The following is a 15,622-nucleotide window of genomic DNA, read 5'->3' on the forward strand; positions in this document are numbered from 1 at the left end:
CCTAACTGTCTTGTTGAAATTAGATTTTTCTTCAGACCTAGAACATGCCTTACCTCCTTCAATAGCCACTAGTTTACATTTTGTTTCTTTATAAAAACCTTCTCCAATTTAATTATTTTACATGGTTTATCATCACCCAAATTAAATTATCCAAAATATCCTTGAGCATAGTCATGAAAATGTTTCCTATCAGGCGTAGCATGGAATGGGGCCCCTGAATATACCACCCATGCATCAATAATATTATCTAATGAAAGAATCAAAGCATATTGCAACACAACACCTGTCACATTCACTTCATGATTATTCTTTTTTTTTTCCATCTCCTTATTTTCCCTTTCGATATTTGCAGTCTTTCTTTAGGTGTCCTTTCTTCCCACATTTCTAGAACGCTATCACTAATCTAGATTTCGATCTTCCTTTTCTTGAATCACTACAATTTCCTGGGCTCCTTCCTATTTCTATTTTTCTTCCCCTAGTCTTTGTTGTCAAATCATTACCTAATGTCTCACTAGATATTTTTGTCACATTTCCTTGCTAAGGATGGCACCAATAATATCAACAAACTTTAGAGTACTAGATCCAGAGACAAAGTTACTATAGCCATAACTAAGCTATTCCAACTTTCAGGAAATTAGCATAGAAATAATAGAGCCCTACCTTCATGATCAAAACTTACCCCTATAGAACTTAATTGACTTGTAACCATGTTAAATTCATTTAAATGATCAACAATAGATCCACCTTCTAACATATTCATATTAAAAAGATGCTTCATAAGAAATACCTTATTTGAGGCCGAAGGTTTTTCATATAGTTTGTACAATGCTTCCATTAAACCTTTTGTTGTCATTTCCTTTGAAATATTGAATGCCATTGATGCTGCGAGACACAACCATATTCTTCCTAGTTCTTTTATTTCTATAATCTTCCATTCTACATTTTTCATACTCATTGACTTCTTTGATTTTTCGTTCAATGTTAGGTACGTGTCTTTCTGATACAGATAATCTTTCATTTGCATCCTCCACAACTGGTAGTTATGGCCATTAAATTTCTTGACCCTAAACCTACCATATTACACCACTTCTCCCACTCAAACTAGAAGCCTTTCTCTTCTGTGAGTTTATCAACCAAATAGACCTTCGGCTCTAATAGTAGTTATTAGAAAATCATTAATAGAGCAATGGAACACATATACTAATGCATAAAAACTAACAAAAAAACATGTAAAGCAAGAGAGACACAGATATACGTGGTTCACCCAATTTGGGCTACGTCCACGGAGAAACAACCAATCTTTCCTTTTATATTAAAATGAAGAGATACAATTTGCAATAGATCCATTGTAATTTCCTCTTTTCTCTCACACAATGCCCTTTCTCTTTCTCGTTCAAAATCATAATCATTGTCACAATAAAATTCCCTCATATAATTCAAGGGTTCTCTTCTAATTAAAGACCCTAAATTAATATAACTTCTAATGTCATATCATCAACCTAATGAATCACCCAGATTGACTATGAAATTACAATATTTTATAAGGCAATTTTTCCTCTAGTTTTAGCTTTGGGGGCACTACCCGAAAACTCCCACCGAGGGCCCACTAGCCCCCAGACCCCCATCCAAGGGGGATAGTTCCCCTTGCATGGAATGGTGTACAATCTTCCTGGGGTATACACTTGGCTAAAACAAGGTATCTAAATCAGGATGATAATCAAATTTTACATCCAACAGAAGGCGATCCATTTGCAGTTGTCACTGAAGATATGACGAGAAAATGATTAGGAAGATCTTCTAGTTCAAAAATGCCTCCTCTTGAATCAAAGGACCTTTTGTAGCTGCTACAACCACCCTCCAAAATGTTTCCCATGCTTATATTTTGGATTCCCCCCTTCTTTCCACTAGACCTCGTCACTCACTATCATCATGTATTCATGCTATCTTAAACACTTATCTTTCATGGAATACTTCTGATGTCTTATTTTGATCCCGACTAGAACCATTTCAATCGCAAGCCATTCTTGCCTTGACTTTGCAGCTTTGTCAGTATTCCCTTCAAAAATTTCACAATCTTCGAAGGAAAGCCAACTTTGAGGATGTGAATTGTGTAATCCAGGGAGGTAAGCTAGCCTTGAACTCAGAAACTGCAAAATCCTAAGAGGCAAGCTAGCCTTAGCTTAGAAATTATACAAATCAATCCTTCGCCTTAGAAACTACACAATTCATTGAGGCAAGTAATTGCCCAAACCCTTGAGCTGAGAAATTATGTAATCTCATCTGCCAATGTGAAAAATTAATTTCATGAAAAATAAAAGTTGGCATCCCTAAAAAATAGGAGTTGCCCAATTGATGTCCAGTTCAATCCACTAAGCTACTAATTATGACTTTTAGACAAGTGGCGTGTTTTCCTTGATTTTAGGCACGTGCATCATATACCCTAACTATCCTAGATCTATATAATAGATGCCGCTAAAAATGATTTACACGCTCGATATTAGAGCTCTAGATTTCCTAAGGAGATCAAGGAACTTTAGGTTGAGTTTGTAGTGCTTTTTTGAGTAATTTTTGCATGTGTTTATTTTTGTCACATTTTTTGTCGCTTTTTGTCATTTTGCTTTTGTGAGTCTTGTTTTTCTTATTTATTTTCATATTTTTTGTCATTTTATCTTATATTAGCTTGTAAAAGTGTTGGTTTCCATTTTGTTCCCTTCTTACAAGTGTCACATTAGCTTCTTTCTTTTACCCATCAATGGTCATTATTCCGGTGACTCCCTATTTGTGTTTTTTTCCCTTTTGCATGCTGATCTTCTACACTTTATTTTCACTGATTGATATTTCCCTTGGTTAGATATGTACTCTTACTTGCACTATCACTTACATCTTCCACTTTCAAATCCTCTTCCCTGATAGATATGCCTTTTACTTGGCTAGTAGTTGCCCTGATCAACTATGCACTGTGAAAATCCAAGGCTCAAGTCTTGTGCTTGGCCTCTATGACTACACAATGCGTAGTCCCTAGTTTTCCCAACTATGCATTACGTAGTTCCAGGGCTTAAGCCTTATCCTTGGCCACTTAAAATGTACAATGTGCAGTTCATGAGGACAGTCTCTTCCCTCATTCTAGGAATTATGTAGTTTTCCCTATCACTCTTGTGGTCGCTACTTTGATCTTCCTTTGTGAGTCATTTTACTTGAATTAATTTATATTTTCCACGTGTGCATTTTTCTCCTACAGGTATTGCAGCTTTTTAGCACGTTTCCTGATCATTTACTATCATTATGGCTCCTAAGAGATTTGTCTCAAAGGATAGTACAAAGCGCAGTCCGTGGGAGGTAGTTGAAAGTACCCCACTGAATCTTCTAGTTTTCTCATACACTCAAATTTTCATGGAGAAAGAGTCAAACATTACATGGTAGAAGGTGAATGAGGTATTCTTAGAAAAAAGCTTCAAAACAAATCTTGAAGACCAACAAGTTTACTTCAATGTCCAAAGGTGAGGATTACACAAGTTTACATATAGGTACTTGGTTTTTCCATGTGTAGAAAATGTGAGTTGGATACTCTCACATACAGATAACAATACCATGAATCTCAACAACATCAATGGGTAAAGTCTTTCATCTTTTATGGAACATGATTTTCAGATTATGTATCATTTTTCACTACCAAAATCTTACATGCATTCCCACTTCTATGTGGTGATTAGCTACCTGAGCACAAAGGATATCATCAAAAGTTGGGTGAAAGAGCCTTCCATATTTCTTCAAACACCCGAAAACACCTACAAGAAAAAATCTCTCAAGAAGGCTTACTACTACTTCATAGTCTTATGTTATCAGATCTATGGCTGAAGAAGTACTGAGAGATTTCTAGAAAACTAGGAATTCTTACATAATCAGGTTGTGAATGAAGGAAAACCATTCAACTGGTTGGATTTTATAGCTAAACAATTGAGGACCCATGTAAAGAATACTAAGAACCCTCCCAAGGGTAAGAAATATAGGTTCTACATGTTTTTTTACTTGTTGGATGAAATCTACGCTCAAAACTCTTTTCATGGCATGAGTTGGACTTGGTCACCAAAAGAACATGTCATGCACATTTACTACAAGTTACTTTCGCAGTGGAGTTACAAAGGAGTAATTGAAAAGCTGACTGAGCACTTCCTCATTCCATTGTATAGGTTAATATTTCAGGAATAGCCATGTTGCATGTCCCATGGGGCACTTTCCTCAAAGTGTTTGGTGTTTAGAAGTCTTTGCATCTTCTACCAAGGTATGCCATTGGCAATTTTGTCATGCAAGAAGTTTCTTATCATCTTTTCAAATGGTTATTAGGAGTTTTGAATAGGAAGAAGAAGGCGCCTTGGCCCGTAATTCCTTTGAAAATTGGATTATATGAGATCAAGAATATGAGTGGTACAGACACTGAAGGAAAGTATATAGAGAAATTCACTTTCTCTCATTTGGACTTCAATCTATATGATCCTAAAAATGTTTGCAAACAATATTGTGTGAGGATTCATTTCAAATGGCCAAGCAGGACATTTTACAGGACCAAGGAGGAATAGATAAGAAATTGTTATAATTCCTTCAAGTCCTTTGAACCAGTCATCTTTGTAGGAGCATCATAGATTAGTCCTCGAAAAGAAGTCACTCTAGAGGAAGAACTAGCAGAAAGATGCAACCTAGTGCGTGAAAAGGGAAAGAGGAAAGTTGCACATAGTCTAGTGGAAGAGCAGAGCTACTAGATGAAGGTATATCCAATCATCCTAAAAGAGGCCATAGAAAAAGAAAATAGGAGGAAATAGATGAATTAGGAAGAAGAGATGAAGCAAAGGGAAGAACAAGAGCAAAAGAGATTGGAAGAAGAAAGGCAGAAATAAGAAGAAGAAGAAAGAAAAAGAATAGAATAAGAAGAAGCAGCACAGAAGTAAGTTGAAAAATGAGAACAGAACCAACTACTTGAAGAGGAGAGAAAATAGTTGGAGGAGAAGGAAATTTCTCAAGAAGCCAAAGAACTGATTGTGATTCAAGATATCGAGGTGGAACCCAACCCACTAAACAAATATGTCGATCTTATGCCAAGAATTTCACACGTCACCATTCAGTCTCCCCCTCCTTCAAAAGCAGAACAAGCTCCAAGAGAAGAAGAGGAAATTGTTCCTCTTGATGATGGTATCGTCATGGATATGTACATTCTAACTTATGATGATCTTAAATATTCTACATTCATTAGAGAGAGGGTGATTGTAACGGGTACCAAGAGAAATCTAGAGGCCATTGCTAGAGCCAACTTGGCCTTCGCAGGTGCTACCAAGTAAAATATGGAGTATCTCATGGGCAAGAATAGGAAGATGGAAAATAACTTGCAGGTTGTAAGGCAACGCATTGAGTATCTCCAAGCATAGGTCCAAAAAGCATCTCATGTACAAGTATATCTAGAAGAACTTAAGGCATCCATACTTGGAGAAGTATCAACATTGGGAGAAAGAATGTGGAGCCTTTATGAGGAGCTTATCACCATCCATAAAGTATTTTTTTGCTTGCACAACATGCAACATAAGTGCAAGGATAATGCTAAATCCCTCAAGATTTTCCATATAACCATTTCCATCGTGCATGAGTGGTCAATGCAAAAAAAATGGGCACCATTTGAATTGGAAAAGAAAATAAGGCAATAGGAATATTTAGAGAAAGAATAAGTTTGAATGATCATCTGGAGTAACAAACAACTCTCCTCATTCATCACCAACATTTAGGCCTCATATGCATGATTATACAATTGTGTAGATTTCATTGTGAAATTACATAAGATCCGTTATATTGGCTCACTCATCGAAGCCACGTGCAAGAATAAAGTCAAACAAGAGGTTGAAGAATACTTGGACCAGCTCAAGTAGATTGAAACTAAGGAATATCTAGAGGTGAACAAGAACAATATGCAGAAGTAAATTGGTGGCCATGGCTAGATCAACACCATGTTGCTCCTACTGAAGTAGGAAATTCAAACCGATTCCAAATCATTCTACCCAAATGAAATCTAGACTAGAGTCCACCTCGATCCTAATCCCATCGCATAGTTTGGGGATGTCACTACACAATACAAGGCTTGGAACCACTATGTGACCGAGAAACTACAAGTTGAAGTGGCTAAGCTAGAGTTTCCCCAAACTCAAGATTAACTTGTTTTGTCTTATTAGGTTGTGTAGTTGACTCTACCCAATTTTGTCTTACATGTGTATCAACAATATTGTAGTATTTTTGTAATTAATCATAAGTGAAATTCCAAGTGTCAATTGTGGAATGTGAAGAGTCATTTTGTAATGAAGTCCAAAGGTCATGGTTGAAGGAAGTCAGGTAGTTATGAGGGAAGTCAAAGAGTCACAAAAGGAGATTCATAGTCACCTATTTTCTTATAAATGTACCCTCATTAGTCATGTGAAGGTCTTTTGGTTGGCCTTTTGGCTATGGAGAAGAATCTTGGGAGTTTTTTGAGCCTTGGCTTCTTCATAGCATAGAGGGACTATCTATCTTTGGAGGAGGAGATGCCAGCTTCATGTTACACTATTGGGACTAGTGGTTGGTAAATTTTATATGTATGCTTGGGACTTTCACTTTAATAAAAGCTCAGAGCCAACATGCTTTCATGCATATCTTTTTGATATAGTAGGACTGTTGTTGTTATGTTTGCAATATATGCTATTTCATTTATGTTAATTCTTATGAATTATTTCATTTACAGTAGTTTATTCTTATTGAATGCATGTTGTTATATATTTCCATCATGGTTAACTTGTGAACTATTTTTCAAGTTAACTTGTGATGCCTTTTAGGATTACATGTTCCTTTCAAGTTGCATACTTACAGGCTTCTAAGGGGCTCACTCACTTTCCCTTTGTCGTGTTAGAACATTTCATGCATTTCACTTGACCCTTAATAAATCTATACACTTTTTTCACCAAAATCATGTATACATCATTTTATGTGTTATCGCATCCAAGGAATAACACTAAATCCCACTATTTTTGTGACTAGGTCATATTCTGGATGGATCTCCTACACCAAATAGTGTGAGGTCTAACTGGGACTTCATATCCGGGTGACCCCCTGAATGTTTTTGGATCTAGTACCGTCAATGTTTCTGGCACTAGAAGGAGGGCCAAATGACAAGATGATCTCGTGAAGTCTCTTGTGAATTTTTCTATATTTTAATGGCTTCTTCTGATATCTTTATCCCAACATGTTTTTTCCATAACTACAAATTTGAAATTTCCCAAGGGGATAATTAATGACTTCTCAAATATTAAGTTTGATGGCAAGGGTGGAACAACCATTCTTGAGCACACCACTCATTTTATTGATTTTCTTACTCATCATGAAAATCATTGTGAGGATATTGCTTATAGGATGTTCATTCTCAAATTTGAAGCGTGCGTTAAGGAATGATATTACACATTGGCAATCACTTCTATTCTCTCTTTGGAATGTCTTTTCAAGGAATTCTATCACGCCTTTGATAGGTATGATTATAAATGTGCTTATAGAAAAATTATGCATCTAAGAAAAACACCCGATGAATCTCTTAATGACTTTCATGACCACTTCATTCATATATATTATGAATTTTCTGAAGATGATATTGATTGTAATTCCATGAAAGAGAAGTTCGAATTTCTTTCTCATAATTTGATGAATCCAATAGAATATGAATCTTTTAAAAGTATCCCAACATATACTAGCTATGGAGGTCTTAAGTATGTGAAGAAGGAAGTTTTTGTTCCAAGTGACTCTTTGCCTTCTTCTCATCAAACAACTCCATTTATGTAGGTTGAGGCTAGATAACTTGAGAGTCCATCCTTTGACCTACCACCATCTTCTCCCACCCCACATATTCAAAATTGAAAAACAATTTTTGACTATGGATCTGATCTTTCTAGTGATGATCTTTCTCCTCGTCCTCCATATGTTGGTACCTTTGACCCTCATAATTGTGAGTTGTTATATCCACCTGTTTAAATCGTTTCTTCTAATTTTCATGAGGATCAATTTTAGAATGGATTCAGTGTTGTCCAATAAACTTGGAATATCATTCATGATGATTATGTGTGGGATTTCATTTATGAACAAGAATTTGTGATCCAATTTGAGGTTTCTCCTTTTCCCCCCTCTCTCAATATCCCAAAATCTTCCACTATTCTGTCATACCTATTGTATCTTTTCGGAAATTAGTTTCTAAAAATATTAATTATGATCAAACCGAGGACTATTGGAATGTTAATTTTACATTTGAACTTGGAAAGGGAAATTATTCTTTTTCTGATCTTTCCCATCCATCCTCTAATCATTATGAAGAAACAAAGAGTGAAATTTCTTGTTTTCAATCTCCCACTCTCTATGATTCGTCATATCATGAGTATCCTTTTATTCTTGATGATGGATTTTTTGATGATGACTATCTTGATCTATTTATCAAATCATCTAGTCATGACTTTCCATTTCCTACTTTCGATTTTTATAAACCGCTAGTTTTCGGTGATCTACCTCATGATATCTTATAACTATCACAAGTTGTCAAGGTACCTTAACCCGCACTGATGGTTATGTCAGGTTCTCATAGTATTGATACTAGTTCCAATCATGATCAAGATAATACTTCACCTTTCAAGAATCCTCATCAGATGAATGCACAATTTGAAAATCAACCTTTTCCACATCCTCCATCTATTTTGCATGATCCTATCACGTAATCATTAGAGGATTCAAAATTGGAAATCCCATTAGTGAAACACAAATGCTTCACTTTATTTGTGTTTTCCATGTTTGGAAGCTCAAAAGAATGCTTTTGCATGTCATCTTCTTGTAATGCGTACAAACACCATCATGCATCCACAACATTTTTTCGCATATGATTTCTTGATGTCATGCATTTTAATTCTTTGAATGTTACAGCATGTCGTGATTCATCTTTCTTTCCTAGTGTTATTCTTGAACATCTTTCTTGTTGTTGATATCCTTGCCTACTTAGGTCAGGAAACACATCGATGGTTACACTATGTTACGTCCCTATAATACTAGTGTAGCCCCCTTATTGATATTATTGTGCCCATATAGCCCCCATATTGTTGTTTTTGTGCCCTTACATTATTATTGTTATGTAGGTTTTGATTATATTGTCACCCCTTAGACTTCTATATATACAAAGGAGGTCTTTCCATTTATATCATCTAATAATTGTTAATTTATGTAACGTAAAGGAGGTTCCCCCTCAAAGAGGATAATTTTTAAGTCGTTGATCTATCTAATTGTGAGACGGTTACATAACATTTGGTATCAGAGCTTTGGATTATAGGGTTTTGCTGCTTCAAACAGGTCATCGTGGAATTTTCGATATAATACTTTTTCTAAAATTCTTCAAAATATCAAAATTGTGACCACCCGAAGCTGAAATATTGATGAATGATGTTTCAAAATTCCAGATCTTGAATTTCTGTAGTTTTAGATATATGGTCTGAAGAAGTTAGGGTTTTTTTGTGATCGAGAATTTAGTCTGAAACAAGTGACTGAGGGAAAATCGTCATAAATTTCTCTTCAAGCATAAGATTGGAATTTCATAAAAATTGAAAGAAATAGAACGAACATTAGTTTCTTTTGTATTGATTTCAGGGAAGAATATTGAAATAGTGACACCTGGCATTACATACAAGTTTTCTCTACTAAACAAGTCCATAATCAGGTCATTGTGGGAGATTTGACATAACATTATCTTGAAGAATCCTATTTTTGTTTGAATTTTTATGTTCAAAATAAGACTCAAAGGGCTACCACGGGAAGTAATTTTATACCTTGGAGATTGGAAACTACAGAGTTACAACCATTTAAAGATTGAGCTCCTAAAAGCAAGAAAAAAGTGTGTAATATTTTTTTTTAAATGTATAACTTTTGCTTGAAAAATCAGTTTGAAGTGATTTCAAGGGAATATTGAAGCATATATATATATCAATATTGGGTTCTAAAATTACTCTAAAAAAAATTACACCCATTAAGCCCTCAGAAATCTCTACTATGATACATGAAGAGGAAGAATTGCAGCATGATATATCAAAATTACAGGACCAAGTGCAACAAATTTTGCTCTCAAAAAGAGAAACCAAAGATGAACTAGAAGGGGACATGGATGATTTAAAAGAATAAATAAAAGGTGACATGGATGGTATAAAAAGAAACATGTAGGTTTTTAAAGTAGATATGGATGTGATGAATGCCATGTTGGAAGGATTGAGAAAGTTGTTGCAAGAAAGGCTTCCCTGTGGTGACAAGGTAATCCATGAAAATAATGATGAGGACAAAGGAAATATGAATTATGATTGTAGAGACTCTAATGTGGGGTTTAATAACCGCCACATTCCAAATAGAGATATGAGAAAGTTTGATTGCAATGATCCGATAACATGGATACTACAAATGGAGCAATATTTTAATCTACAGGATCTACAACCCTCATAAAAGGTACGTATTGTATCTTCATATTTAGAACCAAATCAGTTTGTATGGTATAGATGACTTTTCTCTCATAAACCACTTGTCACATGGTCAATTTTTCTGGAGGAAATGATTGCACATTATGAAAATACAAAGAGAAACACCTTCTTTAGCTAATTGATAAATCTCAAACAAAAGGGTTAAATGGCAGAGCACATTGAAGACTTCCACAAATTGAATATTAGGGAAAATGATATTCTAAAGGAGCATAGGATTGATGTCTTCATAGGGAATTTAAAAGATAACATCCAACATGAGGTTCACTTTTGTGAACCTGATTCATTGGAGAAGGAATTCAGGGTGGAAAGGAAAGTTGAAAGAAAAATTATGGCAACAAGGAAGTCTACCACTCACAACTATAAAGATGGAAGTGTTGTTGCTCCTAGTCTTCCATAGCCTACAAGGTTGACACAACAAGAATTGGAGGAAAAAAGAGCAAAATGGATTTTTTATATATGTCATAGAAAATACACTAATGGTCATAAGTATGCTGAGAATAAATGATTCTACACAGATTGTTAAGAGGAGGAAGAAAAGGAAAACGAAACATCAAAATAGGAGGATATACACTAGTAATAAACCCCAGAGAAAGAAGGATATATCTAGAAGAAAAAAGTAATATTTTTTATTGATTCAGGTAGTACCCATAGTTTTATTCATTGTAAGACAGCCAAGGAATTGAATTCCTTCCTATATCCAGCACCGAAGTGTCAATTGACGGTTGTAGATGGAGTAACTATAAATTTCTCTTGAAAGTACCATAATATCAAGCTAACCATGGGGTAATATGTATTGAATAGTCCAATTATTTCCATTCCAATGGGTGATGTTGATGTTATACTAGGAGTCCAATGGTTACAATATTTGGGGATGATAGCTTTCATTTTTCAAGAACTTTTCTTGAATTTTTTTTGCGAAGGAAAGGAAGTTAAATTCAAGGGTATTGCGGGAGAACCAGGAAATATAATAAGATATAACGGAATGAGAAATATTTTGAGGGAAGAACAATGGGGTGTAATTGCACAATTATTCTCGCTAGAGATTCAAGCATCAAAATCATTTATTTCTCCAAATCTCTAAAAATTATTGGATAATCATTCGAAGGTTTTTGAGACTCCCAAAGGCCTCCCACTTATTCATGACCATGATCATGCTATTCATTTGATTCCAATAATTTTTCATCCAAAAATTAGGCCTTACAAATATACTTATGCCCAAAAGACTGAAATTGAATGTATGGTTGCATAATTGCTAGATGTTGGTATAATTCAACCTAGTTAAAGTTTTTTCTCCGCTCTAGTAGTATTGGTGCATAGGAAGGATAGATCTTGGTGTATGTGTATGGATTATAGGGAGATCAAAAATACCACTATTAAAGATAAATTTCCCATTCCTCTCATTAATGAATTGTTGGATGAATTACGTGGAGCAATTTACTTAACCAAGCTGGATCTTCATTTAGGATATCATCAAATTAGAAGAACTGAATACTTTTAGAAAACAACATTTAGAACTCATGAGGGTCATTATGAATTTTTTTTCATGCCTTTTGGCCTTACTAATGCACCTTTCACATTTCAAGGTTTGATGAATTCCATTTTCAAACCCTTCCTTAGAAAGAAATTGTTAGTATTTTTTGATGATATACTAATATACAACAAGTCTTAGAAGGATCACATTGAACATGTTGATAGGGTGCTCAAACTATTGCAAGAGAAAAAATTATATGAAAAAAGCTTTGAATGTTTCTTTGGAGTACAATAGGTGGAATATTTGGGTCATATTGTATCTCATGAGGGTGTTAAGGTAGACCCTAAAAAAATTAAATCCATTAGGGAATGGAAAATCCCCATGACCATAAAGCATATTCGAGGATTTCTCAGGTTGATAGGGTATTATCGCAAGTTTGTTAAGAATTATGGGAGAATAGTGGCACCTCTAACATCATTATTGAAGAAAGATGCATTTTCTTAGGATCCATAGGAAATGAAGGCCTTTAAACATCTTAAAGATGTAATGTGCCAAGCACTTGTCTCAACTACACTAGAATTTACAATTCTTTTTATTGTGGAATGTGATGCCTTAGGAAATGGAATTGGTGTTGTTTTAATGCAATAAGGAAGACCCGTATCTTTTCAAAGTCATACAATCAATGGAAAGTATTTACGCAAACCTATTTATGAGAAGGAAATGTTTCCAATACTACATGCACTAAAGAAATTTTGACCTTACCTAATGGGAATACATTTCAAGGTAAAAATAGATCATGATATACTTAAGTACTTTTTAGAACAAATATTATCTTGATAAGAGTAGAAAAAATGGGTGACAAAGATGTTGGGTTATGACTTTCACATCATCTCCAAAAAAGGGTAGCAAAATGGTGTTGCAAATGCACTCTTAAGAAAGGATGAGGATGTGGAAGCATTTCCTTGCACAATTTCTATTATCCAACCTAAGTTGATAACTGAAGCAAGGGATGAATCGAAGAACGATGAAGATGTGTGATCACTTATTCAAAAGTTGCAGAAAAATCTCAGTGCATCTGATACTTTTACCTGGAAAAATGATTCATTATGGTACAAATATGACTTATATATTTATAAGAATCCCCACTCAAACAAAATATTCTTTTGGAATTGCACACCTCTCCCTTAGGAGGGCACTCAAGAATTCTTAAAAAATACCACAGGGTCAAGACGGAATTTTGTTGGGAAGGCCTTAAGTATGATATTTATAATTTTGTGGAAAAATGTTTGGTTTTCCAACAAATAAAGTTGAGACAATCAATACCTTGGGTTTTTTACAGCCTTTATCTATTCCAAGTCCATGTTGGGAGGAGGTTGCAATGGATTTTATCATAGGTTTACCCAAGTTTGAAGGAAAGAGTTTCATCATGGTAGTACTTGATAGACTTACCAAGTATGCACACTTTTCTGCATTATCTCATCCTTTTAAGGTCAGTACAACTGTTACTGCATTTATGGAAATAATTCAAAATCTTCATCGAAACCCAAAGACTATAGTAAGTGACAAAGATCCCATTTTCATTGGAAATTTTTGGACGGGATAATTGTTTTGTCTTGGTACTCAATTACCTCATAGATCATCTTATCATCCTCAATCTAATGGGTAAACTGAGATAGTGAAAAAATGTTTGGAAGGATATTTTCGTTGCTTTATATCTCATAAACAAACACAATGGGTCAAGTGGTTACCTCTAGCTAAATGGTGGTATAACACTTCCTTTCATACTGCAACAAAAATGACCATATTTATGGCACTTTATGGATATCATCCACCATCCATCACATCTTCTTTAAGAGAAAATTAAAATTTCTAAGCATTGGAAGATAACATCGAGCATCAATAACAAGTTCTCCAACTCTTAAAGAATAACCTTACTTCGTCACACAATCAAATGAAACAATAGGCAGATCAACATTGCAGTGAAAGAAGTTCTGATGTAGGTGACTGGGTATTTTTATAGCTAAAACCATACAAATAAATGTCTCTTAAGAAAGGTAAGAATAATAAAAAATTATCACTTAAGTACTACAGTCCTTATAAGGTGTTGCAAAAGATTGGTACTATGGCATACAAATTGGATTTGTTGCATCTTGCCCAGTACACCCAGTTTTCCATGTTTCATTCTTAAAGAAGGTTATCAATGACAAAATTATAGTTCAAACAATGTTTATATAAATTTATGAAGAAGGAAAACTCGCATTTGATCCTGAATTCATCATGAAAGAAAGAACCTGAGAGCTATGGAATCGATTAATTTTTTAGTATCTCATTAAGTGAAAGACCTTACCCATTTAAGATTCCATATGGTAGGATGATAATTTTATATTGAAGCATCCAAAACTACTCAAGAACTGAGGACAGCAATTTTTTAGAGGAGATGGGCATGTTAGGTCCCTATAATACTAGATTAGCCCCCTTATTGTTATTGTTAGTGTAGCCCCCTTATTGTTATTTTTGGTGTATCACCCTTCTTGTTATTTTTCTTCCCATGTTATAGCCCCCATATTGTTATTTTTGTGCTCCATACAAGCCCACTATTGTTATTGTTGTTCCCTTGCATTATTATTTTTATGCAGGCTCTAATTATATTGTGACCCCTTATACTCCTATATACAAAGGTTGTCATGTCATTTGTATCATCTAATAATTTTTCATTTATGTAATGTAAAGGAGGTTTCCCCCTCGAAGAGGATAAATTTTAAGTCATTGATCTATCTATTTTTGAGTTGGTTGCATAACACACTAGAAGTTTCATTTTACATGAGCTTGGCCTTTTATTAGTTAGTTTAGGAGTAGGGGTAGTTTTTTTCATTTATTTATTTTATTTCATTTTGTTTGCTTTAAACACTGCCATTTTCTTTATTTTCTAGGAAAATAAGTTCCACATGAGACTGTATTTGGTTTTTGATGCAAGCATGGTGAATTTGAGGAGGAAATTGTGCTACTGTCGATGCTTGGTTATCTATTTATTCCCTCTTTACAAGGATATTGCACCTCTTATTCAATGATACCCTGATGGAAGATATTTTTTTCCTTGGAGAGAACCGTAGTGGAATCATGATGCTTAAATATATAACCAGTGCCACCTACTCTAATTGGTTTTAATTATTGGTTGGTTGTGCTATGTCGACTAATTCAAGTAGAGTAAGATTAGGAGAAAACTTTAATGAGTGAATTTTATTTTAGAGGTGTCTAAATATCCTTCTCTGAATGGGAGAATTTCTCTGCTCTCAATAAGTCAGAATCCCTCTTCTTCCCCATGAAATCAATAAGTTTCAATGCTAGTTCTATGAATAAAATGAAAAAATAAATAACGAGTGAAAGAAGAGAAGGTTTTCTTATATAGGGGTGTGAAGCAAGCAACTCCATCGGGGTACTATTTAGGCTCACAGGGAGTGGATAAATGTTTGTGTCCCTAAAGTGACTCTGTCAGGGTATTGTCTAGACCTGCTCACAGCATAGTGACACCAAAGGTGAAATCCAAGACTCTAAAATCCTTTTTCACTTGTGTACCTATGTACTCCCCCATCCCCAATTGAAACAACTA

The sequence above is a fragment of the Pinus tabuliformis genome, chromosome J (genome assembly GCF_031772625.1).
Source record: "Pinus tabuliformis cultivar Carrire ecotype Pingquan chromosome J, CPIR1, whole genome shotgun sequence".
Taxonomy (NCBI): Eukaryota; Viridiplantae; Streptophyta; class Pinopsida; order Pinales; family Pinaceae; genus Pinus; species Pinus tabuliformis.